The sequence below is a fragment of the Pseudorca crassidens genome, chromosome Y (assembly GCF_039906515.1).
Source record: "Pseudorca crassidens isolate mPseCra1 chromosome Y, mPseCra1.hap1, whole genome shotgun sequence".
In the NCBI taxonomy this organism is placed as follows: Eukaryota; Metazoa; Chordata; class Mammalia; order Artiodactyla; family Delphinidae; genus Pseudorca; species Pseudorca crassidens.
Genome location: NC_090318.1, coordinates 1,625,810 through 1,646,425, shown reverse-complemented (window position 1 = coordinate 1,646,425; position 20,616 = coordinate 1,625,810). Strand labels below are relative to the sequence as shown.

Here is a 20,616-nt window from a genome sequence, read left to right as displayed (position 1 = left end):
ATTACGTCTCAGTAAACGTGAACAGAAAACCAAAGGAGCCTAATCGTTTTCATTCCTTTCCTGCATGAGCAGCACTAAGTCCAGCGAGTCAGATGGGTGAAGATACGCACAAGCAATTCTTTCACTTTTACGTAAAAAATCTGTGCTGTTGCTGTTTACAACAGCCAAGACATGGAAGCAAACTAAACCACCACCGAGAGGGGAACGGATAAAGAAGATGTGGTTCATGTGTACAACGGAGTATACTCAGCCATGAAAAAGAATGAAATAGTGCCATTGGCAGCAACACGGATGGACCTAGAGATGATCATACTAAGTGAAGTAAGTCAGACAGAGAAAGACAAATACCATGTGATGTCACTTATATGTGGAATCTAAAAAATAATACAAGTGAATCTATGTACAAAACAGAAAGAGACTCACAGACATAGAAAACACACTTATGGTTACCAAAGGGGAAAGGGGGGAGGGATAAATTTATGGTTACCAAAGGGGAAAGGGGGGAGGGATAAATTAGGAGTTTGGATTGACATATACACAGTACTACACATAAAATAGATAAACAACAAGATCTTACTGTATATAGCACAGGGAACTCTACTCAGCACTCTGTAACAACCTATATGGGAAAAGAATTTGAAAAAGGATAGATACATGAGGGACTTACTTCCCTGGTGGCACAGTGGATAAGAATCTGCCTGCCAATGCAGGGGACACGGGTTCGAGCCCTGGTCCGGGAAGATCCCACATGACGCAGAGCAACTAAGCCCGTGCGCCACAACTACTGAGCCTGCGCGCCACAACTACTGAGCCCACGTGCTGCAACTACTGAAGCCCGTGCACTGCAATGAAGAGTAGTCCCGCTCGTGGCAACTAGAGAAAGCCCGTGCGTAGCAACAAGGACCCAACACAGCCAAAAATAAATAAAATTAAATCTTAAAAAAAAAAAGCGATACATGAATAACTGAATCACTTTGCTGTACACCTGAAAATAACACCACTGTAAATCAACTATACTACAGTATAAAAAATATATATATATATACACACACACACATATATATATTTTTTCACAGTACGCGGGCCTCTCACTGCTGTGGCCTCTCCCATTGCGGAGCACAGGCTCTGGACGTGCAGGCTCAGCGGCCATGGCTCACGGGCCCAGCCGCTCCGCGGCATGTGGGATCTTCCCGGACCGGGGCACGAACCCGTGTCCCCTGCATCAGCAGGCGGACTCTCAACTGCTGCGCCACCAGGGAAACTGCTGCGCCACCAGGGAAGCCCCTAAAATATATATTTTTTTAATTGTAATTTTCATGTAAAAAAAAAAAGTGTGCGTTTAAGGCACTGTCCAAATGAACAACTTTCCTTGAGGATTTTGTTTGCATTTGCGCTTTCTTTTGAGATGGTATCTGGGGGTGGGATCCTTTGTCATCCTACCTGTGGCCCTGCTCCTGGTGATACTGCTGTACACGAAAAATGGGTAAAAACACACCCCTTATCTTTCATCATCTGTTTTGGCCTCATTGCCTATTAAAAAGACCCTTAGATAAAATGAAAAAAAGAAAGCATTAAAGTATGGAATTGCACCGCTAGCAATGTGTTCCCACCATCCGGGCAGGCGTCCAGCAGAGGTAGGTGGTGGGTGATGTAAACCAGAGTGCTGCCCACCAGCCGTAAGCACTCTCCCCACGCTCAGCACGGCCACTGGGGTACAGCTGATGGTCGTGACAAGTGGGGCAGCCCTGTGGGAAGGGCAGGGGGGCAGACCAAGGGGGATGCCAGCAGTGTCCGCATTCCACAGGTGCCTGAGAAGCAGCATGCCCGTCACCACATCTGGAATGTGCAGGCACAGTTTCTAAAGGAAAACGTGTACAACTGAACCACAGGTGAGGACAGACATCCAAACGGAATCCCCTGTGAGTCCCAAGTAGAGAGGGTAGCACAGCCGGACCCACAGAGGACCCTCCCACCGCCCTGAAAACTACCTTCCACAGCTTTAGTTTTAAATCGTGGACTCACCCGAGTGCCCCCAGCTGTGTGGCTGTGCCTGGCTGAGAGCTGACTTGACTTTTACCCCATGCCACGTTCCCAGGGAGTCCTTCTGGAGACCCCGTTACAGACTGTTTACAACAGCTGAGACGTGGAAGCAACCTAAGTGCCCATCGACAGAGGAACAGATAAAAGAAGATGTACTACCTATACACACAGGGGAATATTACTCAGCCATGAAAAAGAAGGAAATCGTGCCATTGGCAGCAACATGGGTGGACCCGGAGATGATCATACTGAGTGAAGTTAGACAGAGAAAGACAAATACCATATGATATCGATGTGGAATCAAAAAGATACAAATGAACTTATGTACAAAACAGAAACAGACTCACAGACAGAGAGATCAGCCTAGAGGGAGCGGGGTGAGGGAGGCAAGAATTGGGAGTGTGGGATTAGCAGATGCAAACTAGTTTATATAGGATGCACACACGACGAGGTCCTACTGTACAGCACAGAAAACTCCACTCGATATACTGTAATAAACTATACTGGAAAAGAAACAAAAAAACCCACCATTCTTCCCTGACCTATAGACAGTGCACTGGCTGGTCTCTTCCTCCCCCCGCCCCACCCTCTATCCCTGGCTCACTCCATTCCAGTGTCCTTCCTGCTCTTCCAGTTAACCTTGTATGTTCATCCTCAGGGTCTACACCCTTGTGGTCCCCTCCTCCTGGAATTTTCCCCCTAGACATCCCCATGGCTTCCCCTCTTACCTCCTTCAAATTTGCCAAAAGTCACCTTCACAGGCAGACTGATTCTGACCACGTTCACGGCCATCTGTAGTCTCCCTCCCATCCTCGTTGCAGATTTGATTCTTCTCCATTCTGCTTGTTACCTTTCTGATGCATAAAGGGTTACTTTTACCTTATAGGCTCTTTGAGTTGATGCTTTTGTCTGTCTTGATCAGTGCTGTGTCCCAGCACCTAGAAGCCTGCCAGCGTGATGGTCTCTTCTTGCTTGAAATCTTGAACTAAAGTAAGGATTGAGGAAACACCCAGTACGCACATCCGTGCTGCAAACAGCTGAGTGATAAAGACAGAAAAATACAGATAAGGGTTCCGCTGATGGGCTCAGGAAAGTCCATTAGACCTGTTCTAGCACCACTGTGTCTGTGATCAAGCGACTGAACGTGCCGTGGGACTCTGGGACACATGTGGAAGAACTCCGGTGACAGGAGGATGCTTGTGTGAACACAGAAGACGCGTAGAAGGTAAAGTTGGAGAGAAGATTGGGAAGCGGGTCATATAAAACCTTGGAGGCTGTGCTGAAGACTTAGATTATATTCGACCTGCAATATTTATCCTGGGATATTCTACCTATATAACAGAACATACACAAATGACCCTTTTTTTTTTTTGCAGTACGCAGGCTTCTCAGTGTTGTGGCCTCTCCCGTTGCGGAGCACAGCCTCCGGACGCGCAGGCTCAGCGGCCATGGCTCACGGGCCCAGCCGCTCCGCGGCATGTGGGATCCTCCCGGACCGGGGCACGGATCCGTGTCCCCTGCATCGGCAGGTGGGCTCTCAACCACTGCACCACCAGGGAAGCCCGACCTATTTTCATTTATATTTTTATAAGATACTCTGGCTTTTATGAGAGCAGTGGACAAAGAGAGACACTGTGTTATCTGCTAGGACTGTCGTCATAGAGGACCACAGATGGGCGGCTGCAACACAGAAATGTATTTTCTCACGGTCCTGGAGCCTGGAAGCCTAGGATTCAGGAGCCAGCAGGGTTGGCTGCTGGTGAGATTTCTCTACCTGGCTTATGGACGGCTATCTTCTTGCTGTGTCCTCCCGTGGAGGAAAAAGAGAGAGGGAGGGGGAGGGAGGGAGGGAGGGAGGGAGAGGGAGGGAGAGAGGGGAGGGAGAGAGAGGGAGGGAGAGGGGGGGAGGGAGGGAGAGAGGGAGAGAGAGGGAGGGAGGGAGGGAGGGAGAGAGAGGGAGGGAGGGGGAGGGAGAGAGGGAGAGGGAGGGAGAGAGGGAGAGAGGGGGGAGGGAGAGGGAGGGAGAGAGAGGGAGGGAGGGAGGGAGGGAGGGAGAGAGAGGGAGAGAGAGGGAGGGAGGGAGAGAGAGGGAGGGAGGGAGGGAGGGAGAGGGAGGGAGGGAGAGAGAGGGAGGGAGGGAGAGGGAGGGAGGGAGAGAGAGGGAGGGAGGGAGAGAGAGGGAGGGAGGGAGGGAGGGAGAGGGAGGGAGGGAGGGAGAGGGGGGAGGGAGGGGGGGAGGGAGGGGGGGAGGGAGGGAGGGAGGGGGGAGGGAGAGACAGAGACAGCACTCTGGTGTGCCCCCCTCCTCTTGTAAGGACAGGAGTTCTATGGGATCAAGGCTCTGCCGTTATGACCTCATTTCACCATCATTACTTCCCTAAAAGCCCCATCTCCAAATACAGTCTCTTTGGGGGTTACGGCTTCAACGTATGCACTTCAGGGGGGGCACAGTGGAGTCTGTAACACACAAGCGGAAACAGGGAGACCCATCTAGGGGCATCACTGAGAGAGCACGGCTGAAATGGAGAGAGTGAGAATCAGACTTGAGACATCTGATGACCACAAAGCCAACGGGATTTGCTGGTAGATCAAAAGTGAAGGGCAAGAGAAATAAAGACGAGGGCTCCATGATTTGGGACGCAGGTGCTCAATTTCTAGAAAATGAGCATTAAACGTGTATGCTTCCTGCAGGTTTATCTTAGATTCCACTGATTTAGCATGATGGCTTCCTGGTCTCAGGGCAACAGACTCGATAACAGAATGTTATCTCTGGTCACCACTGCTCTGGGTTACTGAAACTGAGCAGGACCCTGTGGGGATCCTGGGCATAGAAGCCTTTCTGTCCCCCATTTCTTGTTTGTAGGGAACAGACTCCAGCCTCCTGGACCTTCCCTGACTCCCAAAGGGAAGATGCAAACAGTTGCCAATCAGGGAAGGATGGGGATGCAGAGACAAGGGAGGAGCAGTGAAGAAACAATAGTGCAGCCTGGGGGCAGGTCCTGGCTCCCCCTCGAGGGATACACATGACAACATCTTTGAGCTCTTTACAGCACTAAGACCCCCCAAACAAATGGAAGCTGTCACCATTCTTCATTCCAGAGAAGACCCCCTGAGGCCAGATTCAAGGGACCAGAGAAGTTCATCAAGAGATTAACTGAGGGACTTCCCTGGTGGTCCAGTGGCTAAGACTCCATGCTCCCAATGCACGGGGCCCGGGTTCGACTCCTGGTCAGGGAAGTAGATCCCACATGCTGTTACTAAAAATTCCACAGGCTGCAACTAAAGATCCTGCATGCTGCAACTGAAGATCCTGCATGCTGCAACAAAGATCCCGTGCGCCAAAACTAAGTGCTCGTGCAGCCAAATAAATATTTTAAAAAATGAGAGAGAGAGACACTACCTGAGACCAGATTAAAGGGGTGCAGGCCCTGCATACACCCTGACCCTGATCAGCAACCCCACCCTTGAACCTTTGCTACAGAACTCCTCACTAGCCCCCCTCCAGGTTGGGACACACAGTTTTGAGGGCACGAATTCAGTGTCCCCCTTTGCCTGGCAAACCAATAAAGCTATTCTTTTCAACTTCACCCACAACCGTCTCTGAGATTTCATTCGGCACCAGCGCGCAGAGGCTGAGTTTTGGGCATCATTACCGCTTTTACATAACCTCTTTCTGCTCACGTTTCTTCCATTCCTGTCCTAAAATTCCCATTCTTAGACTTTCCATTTCCCCTTGGTAATGTCAATCAGGAACTATGAGGTTATGACTCCTGGCGAAACCAAGCCCCCCAGTACTGAGTTCCCCTGCCGAGTTTAGGATTAACCTTTTCATCCAAAACCTTCTTGCCTTTCTTGTCCCATCCGTTTCCCCTAAGGTGTGAGGGATATCCAAGAAAAGACGGGACTGAAAATGAGCAGGACTGTTTGGGGAATCTCCCGGGTACAGTATCTCCTCTATGTCCCCCGTTTGTAGAAAAAGGCTTTCGTGTCCCAGACCTTCCCCGTGTTCCAAAGAGCAGACTCAAGTAGTTAAGGCTTAGAATCATAGAGTCACAGCTCTCCTAGTTCCTCCTGAAAGGACAGAGATAACAGTCTGACCCGTATCTCTGAGTTGTTCTGCAGAAACCAAGACCCCCGCCCAGGTGGAGGATGGTGACCACATGCTAACCACAAGCACTAGACCCCAGGCTGGTTGGAACCAGATGGCTGATGACTGAGATTCCCCAAAACACCACCCTGTTACCTCAGCACCAGCCAATCAGGAGAAGGTCCAGGAGCTGATCAGGCATCCTAGAACCCTCTCCCCAGCACTGTCTTTAAAAACCCTTCCCTGAAAGCCATCAGGGAGCTCAGGTCCTTTGAGCACGAGCTGCCCGTTCTCCTTGCTTGGCACCTGCAATAAACGCTGTACTTTCTTTCGCCACTTCCCGGGGTCAGTAGATTGGCTTTACTGCACCTCTGGACCCAAGTGGACCCAAGTATGGTTCGGTAACTCTGGCACCTCAATGTTCTTCTATTTAAGATTCAGGGCTGTCGTCTGACGAAATAATCTATGTGTTCAGAATTTAGGAAGTAGTTAAAGTTGTTGTTATGCCCTAATTATTGTACAGCCCTTTGGACCTTGTTTGATCTGTCACGAGCTATTGAAAAACAGAATTACGTCATGGTTTGTCTCTATCCAATGAACACACCAAAAACGAAAAGGCAGACACAGGTAGAATTAGAACATAAGCAGAACAGGAATTTGGTCGTGGATGCCCTAGAATAGCCAGCATTTCCATTAATGCTGGGATATTCTACCTATATAACAGAACGTAAGGGTTTATGTCCATGTATAACTTTACTTGGAAGTGATCACAGCAGTGTACGATTTTAGAGCCAAAAGGGAGTTGTTAGAACACATCCCAACCTCAACAAGAGCCAAGCAAACTAGACTGAAGATGTGAACTGCTTGCTCGTGGTCACGGGGGCAGCATGAGATCAAGGATGAATGTCTCGGGCTCTTTGCTCTTCCTATACTATGCTGTTCCTGTCCTTTACCTACCACGGGATAAACTTCTTAGTGAGCAAATGATGCTGCTTCCCCCAAATTACTCCTTTCTGTTTCTTCTCAGAAACTAGCACTTTTTCCTCCATCCATAAATATGCTTCTCATGCATGGAGACCTGAGTTTTCTCAATTCTAAAATAATAACACCTTTGCCTACAATAGTATAATCTTTTGATTAATAAAGCATAATAAATCGTGCAAGCATATTAAACTGCTGGAGTGAAGTATTACGATTTCCTTTAATTCTAGGAAGTGAGTCCATACTGATTGCATACGTGAGTACAGTTATGACATGTGGACAGACGCAGTACAGCTGTTTTCTGCCGGAACCGTCCCATTCTGTTTATCCTTTAAAACCTAATTTACACAGCTCCCTTAGAGCCTAATTTACTCAGTGGAATATGTTAAATGGCATTAACTATAAATTAGGTAGTCCTCCAGAATTGGGGGACATTAGATGCACACAGTGCAATGCTAAGAAAATGGTATCAACCCTTTTCTCTGTCAACTTACATTAAATTTGATACTGCATGTAACCATTATTGGATTAGATGCTATATTTCGAAATCAGTTCTGTTATTGTGGAAACTTTGTGTTACTTCTAATTGAAAATAAGCAGTTCAAAGTTTCATATTGATTAGATGACTTAGAATAATTAATCATGGATATTCAGAGCATTACAGAGCTTATCTGCATGATGGAAAGCAGATGCTTCTTCTAGGCTAATATTTTATCTTATCAAACTGTTATTGAATTCGGTACTCATGACCATTTTAATAATGGTTATGGAGTGATGGTAAGAATTTATGAAAGTCGTTAACATGGGGGTTCTGTATTCCCAAGAGGAACACACGCGGTTGGACACCTGCTGAGCTGCTTCCGCTCATACATGAAATGCACGCGTTTATTATCTATACCTGGACATCATGGGTCCACGGTGATTACTGCATCATTAACCACTGTTACGAGATGAAGTACTGTATGTTGTACCTGCCGGATACACTAACAGGGTACAAATACAACACCAAAAGGACGTGAACAACTTTCTCGTGATTACTTAGAAACGGACAGAAATTACACCTTGAAAGACGACCTGGGTCTCATTCACCACTTTCATGAGACACTTACCAGACACATGTGAGCCTCACATTCATCTAAGAGGATTCAGGGTGCTTTATGGATGTACAGGTTTCAAAATATTTTCACGTAGACCCATGTCATTTCATTCCCCCGCACACACACGCACACACTACAGATTAGCAATGTAACCTATTTTGAAAAAAAAGACTAACTCATTGAAAATATAAATATGCATAGATAACTATTAAATTGAGATAAACTGTTTTCACAAGAAATATTTAATTTTCACTTTAGAAAATATAGATAGATGTAGCAGATTGTGATGATTAATATAAAAGAAAGATATAGGTATAAATATTATATAGGTAGATAATCACTAGTATCTCTCAAGTAAAACTTTTGCTTTTATATATAGGATGCATAAACAACAAGATCCTACTGTATAGCAGAGAACTATATTCAATATCCTATGATAAAACATAATGGAAAAGAATAGTAACAAGGAATGTGTGTGTGTCTATATACATAAATAAAACTGAATCACTTTATGTACAGCAGAAATTAACATGACATTGTAAATCAACTCTACTTCAATAAAAAGTCTATGACAAAGTTTTCTCTGAATGAATTAGTTTGTGCACACAGGAAGTTAAGAGGAAAGTCGCTATCAAACTATTGTTGTATATGATAAATTTTCTTTTTACCTTGCTAATTTCTTTATCTTACTTTCAGACTGGAGGTTTCACTTGAATTTTCTCTGCACTGACTGAGCCAGTTTTTTGTTCCTGCCTTTTACTCTACAAAAATTGTGTCAAGCCTCAGAGGTCTGGTCATTGTTCAAAACTTTGCACCCAGCTTTTAAGATATTCACTTTACTTAAACAGCTGGGCCTAAACCTCGAAAAGAAACCTATGAAGAAATTAAGCTTTGACATAACACCTCTTCTTTATCCATTCACCTTTGGGGTTGCTTCCAGCTCTTGGATATTGTAAATAATGGTGCAGGGAACACAGGTGTGCAAATACACCTTCAAGATCTTGCTTGAATTCTTTTGCATATATACTCGTAAGTGGGATTGCTGGGTCATACGGTAATTCAGTTTTTAATTTTTTGAGGAAATTCCATACTGTTCTCCATAGCAATTGCACCATTTTACATTCCCACCAACAGTGCACAAGTATTCCAATTTTGCACCCTTGCCAACATTTGCTATTTTCTGCTTCTTTTGTTTTTGATTATGTTGTGTTTATAGTAGGCATCCTCATTGGTGTCAGGTGATAACTCATTGTGTGATATCTCATTAGAGATGTACATTTCTCTAATCATTAGTAATAGTAAGCATCTTTTCTCATGCTTATTGGTCACTGTCTTTTGGGGTGAAATGTCTATTTAAGCCCTTCTGCACGTTTTTAATCAATTTACTTGTTTTATTGTTGTTGAGATGCAGAAGTTCCTTATATATTCTTTTTTAAATTTATTTTTTTTAATTTAAAAATATTTTTAAAAAATATATTCTTAATAATCACCCCTTATCAGATATACGATTTGCAATGATGCTCCCATTTCACAGGTGGCCTTTTCACTCCTGATTGTTTCTTGTGATGTGCTAATGTTTTCTTGTAGTCCCACCTGTCTATTTTTCCTTTTGTTGCCTTTGGTTTTGGTGTCCTATCCAAGAAATTATGTGGCCTTAAAAAGGAAGGAAACCCTGTCAGCTGCTAAAACAAGAATGAACTTCGAGGACGTCATGCTGAACAAAATAAGCCAGGGACAGAAGGACACACACTGTAGGACTCCACTCACATGAAGTATCTAAACAGTTAAAATCACAGACACAGAAAGTAGAAAAGTGTACACCAAGGGCTGGGAGGATGGAGCACGGGAAGCTGGTATTGAATGGCTGCAGAGGTTCAGTGTTGCAAGATGAGAAAGTCCCAGAGATCTGCTGAACAACAATATGTCTACACTTAACACAATGAACTGTACACTTAAAAATGGCATATGTATATATATATAAAACTGGTTCATTTTGTTGTAAAGCAGAAACTAACACACCACTGTAAAGCAATTGTACTCCAATAAAGATGTTAAAAAAAATGGCTACGGTGGTAAATAAAAAAGAAATTAAGCTTTAAGAAAAAAATTAAAAAGAAAGCACACGAAGAAAACTTTGGAAATAGAGTGCGCTCCCTTTCTGCATTCCTGCTGGACGCAGAGACCTTAAAATCGCAGGGGGTTAACCATCACACATAAAATACAAAGGATACAGATCATCGTAAGGGGACCATTTTGAAGGGCATTCCTATGAAATATGATATCGAGGCACTTTTAAGGCAGTTACGCTACCCTATTACGGCTTATGAAGATTGCCAAAGCAATAGTTAGAACATCAGAGAATAAAGTGTTCAATGAAATCGCTTTCTTTATGAATAGCCTAGCTCCGTCTCTTAGAGAAAACCTCGAAGAACTGAGTGGCTTATACGGCAGTTAAAATAGTTGCATTGTTCTAGTAAAAAGCAATCATTTGATATTGAGTTGGCTATTAACAGATATTAATTTGTGCTTTTAGATTACTAGTGATTGAGATAATTCATTCTTCGTTAAAATTCCCTATTATTAGAGAATATTAATTTATGTATATAAGATTTTATTGTCCCACTTTTTAAAAATTGGAGTATAGTTGATTTACAATGTTGTGTTAGTTTCAGGTGTACAGCAAAGTGATTCAGTGATTCAATATTTATGTGTATATACAAAAAAAATTGGGTTGGCCAAATAATTCATTCAGGTGTTTCCATAGCATCTTATGGAAAAACTCGAACGAACTTTTTGGCCAACCCAATATATATATATATATATATATATATATATATATATATATATATATATATTCTTTTTCAGATTCTCTTCCTTTATAGGTTATTACAAAATACTGACTTCCCTGTGCTATACAGTAGAGGTCCTTGTTGTTTATCTATTTTATATATGTATTAGTTTGTAGCCGTTAATCCCAAACTCCTAATTTATCCCTCACCTTTGGTAACCATAAGTTTGTTTTCTATGTCAGTGGGTCTATTTCTTTTTTCTTTTAATTAATTAATTTATTTATTTTGGGCTGCACTGGGTCTTCATTGCTGTGTGCAGGCCCTCTCCAGTTGTGGCGAGCAGGGGCCACTCCTCGCCGCGGTGTGCAGGCTTCTCATTGCGGTGGCCTCCCCTGTTGCACAGCACAAGCTCCAGAGCACAGGCTCAGTAGTTGTGGCGCACGGGCCCAGTCGCTCCGTGGCACGTGGGATCCCCCCGGACCAGGGCTCGAACCCATGTCCCCTGCACCGGCAGGCGGACTCCCAACCACTGCGCCACCAGGGAAGTCCCCTCAGTGGGTGTATTTCTATTTTGTAAATAAGTTCATTTGTATCATTTTGTTTTAGATTCCACAAATACGCAATGTCATATGATATCTGTCTTTGGCTTACTTCACTTAGTATGATCTCTAGGTCCATCCATGTTACTGCAAATGGCATTATTTCATTCTTTTTTATGGCTTTTTTTATATCCATTGTAAGATATACCACAACTTCTTTATTTTTTAATTGAAGCACAGCTGATTTAGTGTTGTGCTAATTTCTGCTGTACAGCAAAGTTGACTCAGTTATACCCACATATACATTCTTTTCTAATTATTTTCCATATGGTTTATCACAGGATATTGAATATAGTTCCCTGTGCTCTACAGTAGGACCTTGTTGTTTATCCATCCTAAATGTAATAGTTTTCCAAATTCCCACCTGCTCATGTCTTGTTTCTGCTGTCATTGTTTTGTGGCATTTGGATTCCTCTCTTCGGATAAAAACGCTACCAGGAGCCATGATGCATTCCTGTTTCACACTCTGTCAATATTAACTGTCATCTTCACGATCACACTGAAGATTGCACGGTGTTCTTCCCGGCAGTTGCCAAAGAATGTACCTTTCATATTTTGTAAACGGTCTTCATAGTTGTTTCTCCAAAAGAAATAGAGAATTTTCTTTTTCCATCAAAGAGACTGAAGAGTGTATTAAAAATATTCACATGTTTTGTAGAAACTCAGGCTGGAAGATTTGAGTATTACGATAGTCTTGGAAATAATCAAATGGCCAAAGACTCTGGCACGTTCAATGTTGCAAGGTGATTCGCCCTTTTCGAAGAAAACACAAAAACTTTTCATCAGCCAACCCTCTCCGAGGAAGACGTCTCTACGTAGAGTCATGAGGAAAGCAAGGCACTTGAAGTATTTCTGCCCACCGCCTGGTCTGATTCCTTACTCTGGAACTGTGCATTATTTCTGTGATCGCAGGTAAATACCAGCAGCCTCTGTACTGTTGAGAGTAATTTTTTAGCTTCGTTCATTTATTTCTCAAGCAGTGATTACGTAGACTCTCTGGCACGTTCACTGCCAGCTACAAAGCTGGTATTCTGAGTTTGGTGGATTCCAGGCGTTTTGGTATTTCACACACAACGGGAACCCTTCTTAGTGCATCTTGAAAACACCAAAACGGTAGTCTTAGGTCAGAAATCGCAGTTGTTTTTTTTTTTCCCCCAATGTGGATAGTTTATTTTAATTCAAAATATTGTAAAGATCCCTTTTTTCATCCATTCTAGGGAACAATGATGATAGATAGGCTAAAGTGATAGTAAATGTCAACCACACCATGCTTCCACATACGCTAACGTCTTAAAATACTATTTTAAAATTTAATAATGTAAATACACATTTAATAACTTTTTCAATTTTAGAAAAATATTAGATTCACAAAATCATTGCAAAGATAGTACAGTATTCTGGCATTCTCTACACTGCTTCCCCTATCATTAACCTCTTATGTTAGTATTGAACATTTATCATAATCAATCAATGTTGATACATTTTTATTAACTAAATTTTATACTTCATTCAGATTCCTCAGTTTTCCCCTAATGTTTTTCAATACAAATAACAATCACCAAAAAAGCTGTGGATTCCACCTATTAAAAATGGAATCTAAATGTGGATTAGTATCTGGTGAGAAGTGATAGCTTTCCTATTAGCTGTATGGATAGAGACATACTTGATAAGAATAAATCTGGTTTCTTTCCAGATTGATCTAGGAGAGGACTATGCTCATTTTCTATTGTGTATGTTTCAAGATACATAAGTTCTCTGTATGAATTTAGGAAGGCAAGTTACGAACCTCAACTATTTCAGTCTATCTTTACGGGCACGGATCTGTGAGTCTTTGAATTTATATCCAACTGCTTCCCCAAAGATATGTGAGTTACACTGAAACTCAGTGTTCAGCATGTTTCCTGCAGTTTATTCACAGCCTGACCAACGAATGATCAATGTTCCATGAAATTTACATATAAAATATGCATTTGAAGAAAATAAAGATATAACCCAAACCACTTTCTCCTAATTCATTCCCAAGGTTGCCCACAGATTCTGAGATAAACCTACAGAGCCACAAAGATACCAAGAATGTAAACAAAGGATGTACTGAATCGAGTCTGCACCCTGTGACTTAACAAAGCAAAGGAAGATGAAGCTCTGTCCCAGAAAGCTCTGGGTGGAAGAAGAGACCAACTCAAGAGCCACTGCTTCCCACTGAGACACAGTAAAAAGAACACACAGACTGATGCTTTAAGGATATGATTCAAAATGTTTAGAGACTTCCCTGGTGGTCCAGTGGTTAAGAGTTTGTCTATCAATGCAGGGGTGTGGGTTCGATCCCTGGTTGGGGAGCTTAGATCTCACATGCCTCGCGGCCAAAAAACCAAATCATAAAACAGAAGCAATGTTGTAACAAATTCAATAAAGACTTTAAAAAACAATGGTCCAGGAAGGCGGAAGATGGCGGAAGAGTAAGACGCGGAGATCACCTTCCTCCCCACAGATACACCAGAAATACATCTACACGTGGAACAACTCCTACAGAACACCTACTGAAGGCTGGCAGAAGACCTCAGACCTCCCAAAAGTTTTCTTGAGCTATAAATGACAAATAAAATTTGTATGAATTAAAAAAAAAACAAAACAAAACATCAAAAAACCAAAAATGTTTAGGGGTTTGTGTTTAGTGAATGTCATTTTTAAACACAGTACTGTAAATAAAATGTTTCCCTAGGGCTTCCCTGGTGGTGCAGTGGTTGAGAGTCCGCCTGCCGATGCAGGGGACCCGGGTTCGTGCCCTGGTCCGGGAAGATCCCACATGCCACGGAGCGGCTGGGCCCGTGAACCATGGCCGCTGGGCCTGCACGTCCGGAGCCTGTGCTCCGCAACGGGAGAGGCCACAGCAGTGAGAGGCCCGCATACTGCAAAAAAAAAAAAAAAAAAAGTATCCCTAGAGGTAAGTGAATAGGAAAATGGACATGACAGCAAACTAACATATTCTGGGATTTGAATGCAGCGATTACCCTATAACACAAGAAAAAAATATATATAATTAACAACAACAGCACTTAAGGAGTTTCAGCCCTAACGTTATATTCTGAGCTAATTTAAAATACTACAATGAAACATTCTGATTTTCACCATCACTGAATTAACTGAAAAGAATTCCACTGGTGATACCTGATTTATTGGCCGGACCATCCAATATGAACATACCTCAATAAAGAGAGAATGAAATAGTGGGGAATGACACATCTAAATAGATAAGGTTACAATCTTTGAATGACTTATGCAACTACCAAAAGAGACTTCTTTTCTTCTAAATTAAAAAAAAATTTTTTTTATGGAAGTCGAGTTGATTTCCAACGCTGTGCCAGTCTCTGCTGTACGGCAAAGTGACTCAGTTATATGCAGAGAGATAATTTTTTATATTCTTTTCCACTATGGTTTATCCCAGGATACTGAATGTACTTTCCTGTGCTCTACAGTAGGACCTTGTTGTTTATCCATTCTCTATATAATAGTTTGCATCTGCGAATCCCAAACTCCCAGCCCATCCCTCCTCCATACATATATATATATGTAACTGAATCACTTTGCTGTACGGCAGAAATTAACACTACGTTGTAAACCAAATATACTTCAATAAAATAAATGTTCAAAACTCATGTCAAGTTGCATAGCAGAATTGTGAAGTTAAGTACGATCTGTCCCTCTTTTATAAGCGAACTCTTTCACTTCATCCTCACCTGGCTGACGACGTGCAGGATATGATGCTATGAGGAGGATGATTATAATGGTGGCGGTGAGGGCGGTTTAATGACTACATGGCTGCCAGGTATGTCGTTAGGTCCGTAGTTTTCTAACTACAGAACATACAAGAATTGACTGAGATTTTTTTTTTTTTTTGGTTGGGGGGGGACCACGCCACACAGCTTGCAGGACCTTAGTTCCCCGACCAGGGGTCGAACCTGTGCCCCTTGCAATGGAAGTCAGGAGTCCTAACCACTGCACCGCCAGGGAAGTCCCTTGCCTGAGATTTTAAAGAAGCAAATCACAGGCTTTCCTTCGACACATTATGAATCAGCAGATCTGTGAAGCCCAGAAATCTCTCAGTCATTATGGTGGATATAGTATACAGCGCTTACATAGAGAAACACTCCAGAGAAAGTACCCTGATATCCTTTAACGACTAATATTTAAAAGAAAACACAAACTATAGCTTCTCCAGGGATGTCCAAAGACTTTTTACATCGACTCCTTCTGGTCACTTTTTATTTGAAGGGAAGCCGCTAGTTTTCAACTGACGTGAAGATAATTCAGCTCTCCTGTTTCTCCTATAAAAGACATCCTTCCTCACTGCTAAGTACCAAATCTCAGTACTTAGGAGTCTGTTCTCTCTAAATGTCCTCTCTTCATCCTGTCCACAATGAGCTCAGAGGGATACTTTTGAATTATGATGGTTTCACTGACTAGCAGATAAAACCCATCAGAATTATTGGACCTAGAACACAGTACGGAGGATGGACCTTTGGGAAATCCAGTCTCAAACATACAGCACGTTTTTTCCAATGCCTATGATCCAGCATCCAGAATCCAGCACTTAACGATCATGGTTTCAACTCACAGGTCAGGAAAAAGAAAGACGGCGTAGCATGACGTCAGAGGTACTTATTGGTTAGTTCTGTGAGCAGCGTCCATCCACGGGTCACTGGAAACTCACAGGTCAGGAAAGAGAAAGAGCGTAGCATGACGTCAGAGTTACTTATTGGTTAGTTCTGTGAGCAGCGTCCATCCACGGGTCACTGGAAACTCACAGGTCAGGAAAGAGAAAGAGCATAGCATGACGTCAGAGGTACTTATTGGTTAGTTCTGTGAGCAGCGTCCATCCACGGGTCACTGGAAACTCACAGGTCAGGAAAGAGAAAGAGCGTAGCATGACGTCAGAGGTACTTATTGGTTAGTTCTGTGAGCAGCGTCCATCCACGCGTCACTGGAAACTCACAGGTCAGGAAAGAGAAAGAGCGTAGCATGACGTCAGAGGTACTTATTGGTTAGTTCTGTGAGCAGCGTCCATCCACGGGTCACTGGAAACTCACAGGTCAGGAAAGAGAAAGAGCATAGCATGACGTCAGAGGTACTTATTGGTTAGTTCTGTGAGCAGCGTCCATCCACGGGTCACTGGAAACTCACAGGTCAGGAAAGAGAAAGAGCGTAGCATGACGTCAGAGGTACTTATTGGTTAGTTCTGTGAGCAGCGTCCATCCACGCGTCACTGGAAACTCACAGGTCAGGAAAGAGAAAGAGCGTAGCATGACGTCAGAGGTACTTATTGGTTAGTTCTGTGAGCAGCGTCCATCCACGCGTCACTGGAAACTCACAGGTCAGGAAAGAGAAAGAGCATAGCATGACGTCAGAGGTACTTATTGGTTAGTTCTGTGAGCAGCGTCCATCCACGGGTCACTGGAAACTCACAGGTCAGGAAAGAGAAAGAGCGTAGCGTGACGTCAGAGGTACTTATTGGTTAGTTCTGTGAGCAGCGTCCATCCACGCGTCACTGGAAACTCACAGGTCAGGAAAGAGAAAGAGCGTAGCGTGATGTCAGAGGTACTTATTGGTTAGTTCTGTGAGCAGCGTCCATCCACGGGTCACTGGATAGAACCCGATCACGTGCCATCCCGAACTGTAAGACAGGATGACAGACGTGATTTCTCCGTGTGTCGAGAAGGTAGAAGGAATGGGTGTGGAGGGATGCTGGAGGGAGACTGATGTGAAATGTGCATTACAAGCTTTCTAAGTAGCCCAACGTGACTGGAGCCTAATACACGTGTAGACACAGAGGATGACAAGACGACGAAATCCGTGAAAGGGAAAAATCACAGAGCCCCTTGTATGTAACGGCAAGGAGTCTGACTTGTATTCTATAAGCAGAGTAGAATCCGGGAATAATACGAGTCTTAAGATTAAGGTCTGATTTTCCTGAGATGATCCTCAAAACCTTTTCACTAAGGTGCTGGGAAACTCTTAAGTGTGCAGAAGTGGATTTCCTGAAGAGACTTGTAATATGGTACAGCCTGGACCCTGCATACGTTTCTATAAGCCTTTTAAGAATTAGCAGATCTCCTAACAAGTGAAAGAAAATCCCAAGGTATTTATCCAAAAGGATTGAAATCAGGATACTGAAGAGATATTTGCACAACCATGTTCACTGCAGCATTATTCACAAGAGCCAAGTTGTGGAAACCACCTAAGTGTCCACCGAGAGATGAAGAGAAAAGGAAAATTTGCTAGATCCATACAACGGAGTACCATTCGGCCTTTAAAAGCAAGGCAATTCTGCAATATGGGACATGCAGGAACCTCGAGGACACCGTGCCAAGAGGAATAAAACGAGTCACAGAAACACGAACACTGCACGATCCCAGTTACGTGTGGAATCTAAGACAGTCAAATCCATGGGCTCAGACTGGACTGAGCTGCCTGGGGCTGGGAGGAGGTGGAAATGGGGAGTTTGGAATCAAAGGGCACAGAGTTTCAGGTAAGCAAGGTGAATTCTAGCTCTGCTGTCCAACAGCGTACCTTGAGTCAACAGTACTGTCCACTTAAGTTTCTGTTAAGAGGACAGAGCTCGCGTGAAGTGTTCCTACCCCGATAGAATAAGAGTTTTTAAAAAAGAAAGAAAATCCCAAGAACCCCAAACAATGTGAAACCGAAACAACCAATGAAAAGCAAATCCGATGAGTTGAAACCGAAACGTAGGCTGTGGGCAAGGTCAGATTTTTTTGTTTGTTTGGTGTGTGTGTGTTTGGGATTAAATACGAACACTGTGGAAGGAACCTGGCGATTCAGGCTGAGGCCCATCAAACAAGATGGGTGAGCAGGACCCGGGAGCCCTCTAGCAGGCAGCATTCTTGGCAGGAGCTAAACTGGTCTTAGGTCAGTATTTATCTTAGCTTCCGGCAGAAGCCAGAGCAAATATCTCTGGAAGAAAGCAATTCCCACCGAGGGCACAGATGCTGCAATTATATTGAATCAAAGATGAGATCACAAAATAAATAACCTACATCCAAGAGGAGAAGCCTCTCTGAGTGACAAAAACAGAGGATTCGGGAACGCAAAGCCATACTATAATTGGGATTATCATACAAAGAATATAAAAGCCAGGTCTGGAATGTTTAGAAGCATTCAGAGGATAAGGAAAAATCTGAGGGTGTGAGCATCACTTTTGAAAGCAATCGGTGTCACGTCAAAAAGAACGATACTGACATTTTAGAAAATCTTTGAATTTAAAAATCCAAAAGATGGATAACAATTTATCCATAGCTTAAGGGAACGAATATGAAAATAGAAAAGGACTGGAAAACGCAGTTCGGGGATATAATTATGAGAAAAATACATAGGAAGCAGAAAATGTCAAGATCCGACACACATCTCATCAGTCACAACAGAAGAGAATGCGCAAATCAGGAAATGGGCAGTCCTCAAAGATCTAATAGCTAAGGATTTTCCAGAACTGGAGAAAAACATGGACCCACAAAAATGGAAAGGAAACCAAAAAAAGGCAGTAGATAGACTCATCACAGTGAGACAAAATAGCAAAAGGGAAGATCTAAAAAGACCAAGAACAAAGGCATATTTAAGTTAGACTCACGGCAACTTACAAAGGAACAACTCCACCGGAACTTACAAAGGAACAACTCCACTGGAACTTACAAAGGAACAACTGCACCGGAACTTACAAAGGAACAACTCCACCGGAACTTACAAAGGAACAACTCCACCGGAACTTACAAAGCAACAACTCCACCGGATTCTGCCTTTGCCTTTGGGCCATTTAGAGCTATTGCCCTGGGTCATAGAGGTTTCAGAGGATCCCTAATCATGAATCCTAAAAAAACAACTCGTGTGGGTTTTGTTTGGTTTTTGCTTGTTTTGTTTTACAGGGAGAGCGCCACTTGCGACACAGCCTTGATCTTGCAGGACTGATGGTTTTCACTACTTGCTTTTTTCTTTGTTTTTGTCTCTCTTCTCTCAGCAATGAATCTCCAAGGTGTATCTCTCTCTCTCTCCCCTAATTCCTTCCCCCAAGGACCCCCCGCCTACTAAATCATAGTCAATATCTATAATGACTTGCATTTTGCTGTCAACATGCAATTGAACAAAATATAGATAACTCTGGCATCAGAGAACAACAACAAAAGAAGTATGAAGTATCGACTATTTCTATGAAAATTTGTACACATTCTTTTAATGGAGAAAATTCTCACATGTAAGGTAGGACATTCATTTAATTGGTTAATGAAATGATTCGGGATGAGAGAGAATTCTCTGGGTCTGCGATGTTTCATGCTATCTGGAGGGATTTTTATCTTATGATTTTTTTTTCTGGGGGTGCCACTAATTGTCAAGGAGAATTTACTCGTAGGGACCCTGACCACACCTTTGGGAAGAAGGGGATGTATCGGAGTTCCTGACAGCAGCCTCGGTGGAGTCAGAAGACACGATTCCGAGATGTAGGAGCCCATTCGTGTGCAAGAGGCATAGGTGTTAGATGAGGAAACAGCTAATGAGAGATGGGAGGTTACGAAAGAGGAACTAGAGAGTGCAGTCGGCAATGCTGAGCTGGGTCCCCAGCGTTCCCCCAGGGGCCCCTCATCCTAATCCTTTGTTTCTAATTCCCAAGGGATGTCCAGCAACACAGGTGTCACTGACAGTCGTTCCCAGGTCCATTTCTAGCCCAGATTTGACAACACTGAGGCTCTGTCCCAGCTGTGCTTTCAGTCTTAGAATTGGGCAGAAAAGTAAAATCTAAAGAAATGAACAGTTCCATTCAAAGTATAAACATGTCTTAGGAGGCTGGGACTGACACAGACACACTACTGCATATAAAATAGACAACTAACAAGGACCTACTGTAGTGCACAGGGAACTCTGCTCAATACTCTGTGATAACCTATAAGAGAAAAGAATCCAAAAAAGTTATGTGTATATAACTGAATCACTGCGCTGTATACCTGAAATTAACATGACATTGAAAA

The 20,616-nt window shown here is 43.2% G+C and overlaps 1 long non-coding RNA gene across 1 annotated transcript in view; it reads right to left on the bottom strand.

Annotated features, from left to right (window-relative positions):
- The window catches only part of LOC137217884 (uncharacterized), an 82,788-nt gene that overhangs the window by 6,159 nt on the left and 56,013 nt on the right, over positions 1-20,616 (bottom strand). The window contains exons 2-3 of the long non-coding RNA XR_010940308.1: positions 1,441-3,077; positions 578-619 (exon numbers count right to left, since the gene is read on the bottom strand). This is a non-coding gene — a long non-coding RNA (uncharacterized lncRNA). The remainder of the gene's footprint in view (positions 1-577; positions 620-1,440; positions 3,078-20,616) is intronic.